Below are 5,537 nucleotides of genomic sequence, written 5' to 3'. Positions count from 1 at the left end.
TCTAGCTTGGAGGCTTGGGCCATACACAGCTACCACTGGGGCCCCGAGGAGTGCGGGGAAGAACAGGGCAAATCTTGTGTTGGGACACAAAGAAGTGCCCAAGGGCTGATCAGAGTGCCAAGACCAAGGCCAAAAGGGATGAAGAAATGTTCCGAGTGCCAGGACCTCACTGCCCTGGCAGCAAAGCTTGAGGTGGGCTTGTGACATAGTCATGGGGGTGGGGGGATGGAGCGGAGGCACCACAACCGCCAGCAACACCTAGCCAGCCAGGACAGATGGGAATGTCACTGTCCCCTAGAGGCTCCGTCAGACTGATTAGGTCCAAGCTCCATTAGGTCAGATGCAGGAACAAAAGAAAGCCCTAGTAAGCAACCTCTTTTGAAGATGAAGGGCAGGGGACCTATTTGTTGTCTCAGATGGGACAGGAACGGGATGCAGCTCCGCCCAAGTCGGCCGTGTGGGTGAGTGCATTATAATCCACCATTAATGTAGACGATTCTCCTCCCACCCCCTCTAGAGTGATAGTACGTTCTCGACCACCGACAGCTAGGTCAGCAGGCTTCATGATACACCTTCCGCCAAGCAGTGGACAGCAATCACCCAGTGAGGGCTCCCGGTGAGGGTTCCAGGGCATGACCCCAAGTTGATGTGTTCTGCACGTTTCCTTCCAGGTGGCCTCTTTCTGCTATTTGTGTTCTGAAAAGTTTTGAGCTGTATTTGCTGACAAAAGGTATGCAAGTTAGGTCTGTTGTGAAAAACAAAAGGAAAACATCACAGGACCTTAAACATAAAAGTCATTCAGGCATGAGGGGCTTTCAAGGAAATGGCCCAGGAAACAGGGATGAAAATCAGCCAAGCAATTAGGGATTGTTGGTTGTCCTTTGACATTATAAATGACATCATAAACTTTATAATGAAGCCAGAAGGGTTCAGCCAGTTGTATGAATTACAACAGGAAGAAACCAAAGGATCGTGCCTTCAGGACAAATGAAAAGAGCCAGCTGCTGGCGGTGGCCTTTGTCAGCAAAGCAGCTCAACACAGTCTACACACCCCTGCTCCAACTCAGTGGATCTGCTTCAAGCGGTGCTCCCATTTCAAGAACCACATCCCCTCGGGATATTCCTCTAGCCCTCTCAGAGAGGCTGGCCCCAGACTCTGGACTTGGGCTGCCTTTCCAGCCTTAAAGAGAAAGCAAATCTATCAGAAGCCATTGCCTCACAAATTATCTGAGCCACGAGAGTCCAACTCCATCTTATGGATAAACCGGGACGAAAGAGGGTGAGGCACCTGCTTGACGTCATGGTCAGGCACAGGCATGGCTAGCAGTCAGACCTGAAGTCGATGCACTTTCCCCATTGAGCCCTCGATTGCCTTGGGGGTTTGGGCCCCCCCCCCCCCCCAGCTGGCACGTGAAGCTAGTCCCTACGCAGAGCTCTCACACCGGGGTCCACCTCGTTGCCCTCCATCTCACTGCCCACTTTGCTGAACAGGAGCCCTGTTGAGAGGGGAGGCCCTGTTTTACAGCGAGGAGCAAGGAACTCCAGCAGACTAGGAGCCAAGTTTAATCCCTGCCTGTTTCCCAGCCGTGCTGCCCTCCCTGCTCGAACCTCCCAGAACACAGGCACTTATTTGCTCATTCGTTCAACCCTTATTGCTGCAGTGCCAGGTCCTGGATCCCTGCTGTCATGAAGCTGACATCATAGGCCAGAGGGAGAGACATTAAGTGAACACATCACTATACAGTTATCAGTTAAAATACGCGCTCTGATGTAAGTGACGAATCACTAAATTCTACTCCTAGAACCAGTATTATACTATATGCTAACTAACTAGAATGTAAATAAACGATGGACACGCGCGCGCGCGCACGGGAAATACATACTCTGAAGGGCAGGAGGAAGTGGGAAAGGGGCCTGACCGTAGGAAGGGTTCCCTGACGGAAGGAGGCCTGAGCTGAAATCTGAGGACAGTTAACTGGCTGGCAGGGAGAAGACGACTGGAGGCAGCGGAAACCACGCGTACGGCTCCACGCTCTGCGGCGGGAGTGAACACGGCACATCCCGGGGACCAAAGGGGTGCTTCCGCAGGCACGTGGGCACAGGAGTCACCAGCGATTTGTTCTAGGGGAGACAGGGCGCACACAGCGGCCCCCGACAATCAGTCTTCACCACACGAGAGAGAGGTATATAGAAATACACCTACTTCTTTCTCCTCTTCGCAGCACCGCGGTGGCACAAGAGCTTCTTGTGAAATCCCAACCTCTCAAAAGCAGCGGTTACAGAAATTATGCCACGGCAGACGTCGGCAGAGCCAGCGGGACTCTCGGAGGCCGGAGGGGCAAATGCAGAGGGAGGCCACAGCACATTTGCTCTAGCAGCATTTTTATTTACAAACAGCAATTTCCATTGACTTTATACCATAAAAAAGCCATTTACAAGCAAGAAACGAGAATTCAGAACAAAATTAAGCAGCACTGAAATATTCATGTCACAAATCTAAAACAAAATGAATACAAGAGTAAAATATCATTTGAATAAATAGTCTTAAATTCATGCTATAAAATAATCCTTAATGGCAAGTTACTAGTTGATACAGCATCCGCTTAGCTAGCTTCATTTACTTCATATGGCGATGAAGTGTGGACTTGTGAGGTTACCAGTTTATATTGCAAGATAATGACACTGTGTTAAGTCATTCAAATTGCTCAACCATTTATAACGGAAAAAAATGTTAGCCCTACTAATAAAAGTGGTGAGAGAGATGGTTTTCACATTAGGAAAATGGTCATTCTCAAAGAAACCAGGTAAGTTTACCTCTTACTATAGTCAGGGCAGCAACCAAGGGCTTGGGCGGCAAGTCCAAAGGTTGAATTCACAGCATACTCGTCACCGAGGGGCAGCAAGAGGTCTGGTTACTGAATCTGCTGCAAGGCTTACTCCAGGGCTGGAGCCAGAACTAGGGTAGCCCTGTCTGTGCCAGCCCCAGAGGGGAACCGGGGGAAACAAGGTCCTCTTCCGGGCAGAGAAGTCGGGCACTGGGCAGAAACAGTGGGAACGCTCTGGCACTTACTGAAGAAGACGTGTGTGGCGTGTGACAACCATTACAAATTTGGAACAATGTGAATGACTCTTCTGAACGTTCAGTTCAGTTGCACTGAGTAATATGAAATCTATGATTTATGAACTAGATAGTTCCATATAAAGAATTTACATAATTCCCCAATACTTTCATATATAAAATTTAATAAATAACCCTGACCAGTCTAGAAGCACCATTCAAGGGGCATGTGCCCTTGGAAAATAGTTTAGGTGTTGCATATTTGAGTCCCTTTCAGTGGAGGCTTCACAGGAAACCATTACAGAATTTAACAATAACAAAGACAACAACAAAAGTCACAGTAACTAATAGAAAAAGTTGTTAAAATAAAATACATTGATTTCTTGAAAGTAAAGCTCATTCACAGAGATGATTCCCACCCCCACCCCCACCCCCAGCCCTTGTTTTGTGTTCCTGCAAATTCTTCCTAGAGTCTAGGCCGTCAAAATAAAAGTAAAAACAAAACCGCACACGAACATATGCAGGCCTATGGTCTGGGCTAAGGGAAAAACAAAGACTTGGTTATAACTGCTGTCATGAGAAAAGACATCTACTCATGCTCTGGAAGATTGAAAAATTTTCAATTTAGTTCTACAGTATATTCTGCTTAACAGTGAACCGACAGTATCCTTTCTGCTGTATTAAAAAAAAAACACACACACACAAACACACACACAACAAAACCAACCATACACACACACGCGCGCACGCGCACACACACACACACACACACGAAACCAAAACTGCCAAAGCAGAGCCAATTGGGAGGCTTTCCGCTAACCAAAAAATGAACTTGTCTTCGTGTGCTGTATTTACAAATATAATTTCTAAATGTATTTACAGCTTTAGTAGAAATTAGAGGGGAAAGAACTGATCAGAACGAAAGGAACTGTTTAAAACCCACAAACGTTAGTAAAGTATAAAATTCTTTGTTTTCACAGTTTGTAATAGCAGGTTAAACACCTATAGAAAAGGACGCTGTCACTGTCTTCACATTGTCTACGTATTTGAAAAGGTAGCTCAAGGAGAGACTCAATTATGAACAGACCTGTATGAATTCAGGATATGTTTTGCTGTAAAAGATTTCTTCACAGATCGCTTTTATCTGAATTGGTTTTTGCATCTGTTAGAAACGAAACATCTAACCTAAACCTGTACAGAGATAGGGACTTTGCTTTCCAAAAAAAGAGTTGCTCTAAGGAGTTACACAGCGTACTTCGTCTGCGGAGACGTGGAGGGAACTTCGGGGAGAGAAGGTTTCTGTTCTGTGGCCATGTTAATCCTCCTGGCACATCCTCCTGTGACAAGGCACAATTGATTGCTGCTGCCCGATCTGAATGGAGTTAACCTTCCACCCGCCACGCACGCCGAGAAACACGACAGCGTGCTCGCTCAGAGAGGCTACCCAGCTCGGTGCTGGCCTACGCGCTGCCTCCTCGAAGCCCTGTGGAACCTTACAGTACTGGGTTATGGCTTGAGAATTCATTCTTAACACTGCTAGCAGTGGAAAGGGTAAAGTGTTAGCAACATGAATGGGAGCAAGTGGAACTTGCAAAATGCGGAATCATGGTTCTTAGAGAGAAACTCAATCAATTTTCTGCCCCTTAACAGTCCCATTACAATGGTTGAACCTGAACTGTACAATCAAAGCAATGTATAGTTTTGTCAAAGACAATTTTGGATAAGTCACTCTTTGGTAAACTCAAACCAGTGAAACAAATTGACAAATACAAAGAACTCCATGTAAATAAGGTTAAGACTGACAACGGTGACAAGAACCAGGATATTCGAGGTACCTGCCCCAAGTGCTCTCCCCTCCTGACTTGTCTCATCTATCGCGGAATGCTCTGGAAACCTCTCAGAAGGCCCCAAGCCTGAGTGAAAAGGAGGTGTTCCTTCCCTGAGCCTGACCTCTCATGTCCTCCATTTGGGCATTTCTTGTCACGAACTTAACTTGTTACCACCACACAAATTTTTTGCATTTAATTCTTAAAAGAAAAATCAAAACCCAACGTATTCGTGTAAGGAAAAAAAAAAATCACAAACGTTTACCTGAAACCCCAGAACATATTTAAGTGGGTAAACACTGGGGGTCCGGCCTCCCCTTGAGGCACGCAGCTTTGACAGGAGTTGAGCGAGTGCTTCAGGGAGAGCGCGCACCCCTTACTTAGGCAGTTTGACAGGAAAAGGCATACTATATACCCGATTTAGCAAACGCTGCTCCTCGGGAGCAGCAGGACTAGAGTGTCATCTGTACGTAGTAACACTGATGTGTGGCGCAGCCGTTCACCCGGGAACAGGCAGATCCTGTGTGCTAGAGACGAGCTACCACACAGCGACCACCCCCGGGGGCTTAGCACACACAAGGGCCCGAATGATTTTCTTTTCTCAACAAAACAAAACAAAACAAAACAAAACAAAACAAAACAAAACAAAACAA

Source organism: Herpailurus yagouaroundi, unplaced genomic scaffold (assembly GCF_014898765.1).
Source record: "Herpailurus yagouaroundi ecotype Mexico unplaced genomic scaffold, PumYag 160, whole genome shotgun sequence".
In the NCBI taxonomy this organism is placed as follows: Eukaryota; Metazoa; Chordata; class Mammalia; order Carnivora; family Felidae; genus Herpailurus; species Herpailurus yagouaroundi.
The sequence above is the reverse complement of the archived record's forward strand: the minus strand, read 5'-3'. Positions refer to the sequence as shown.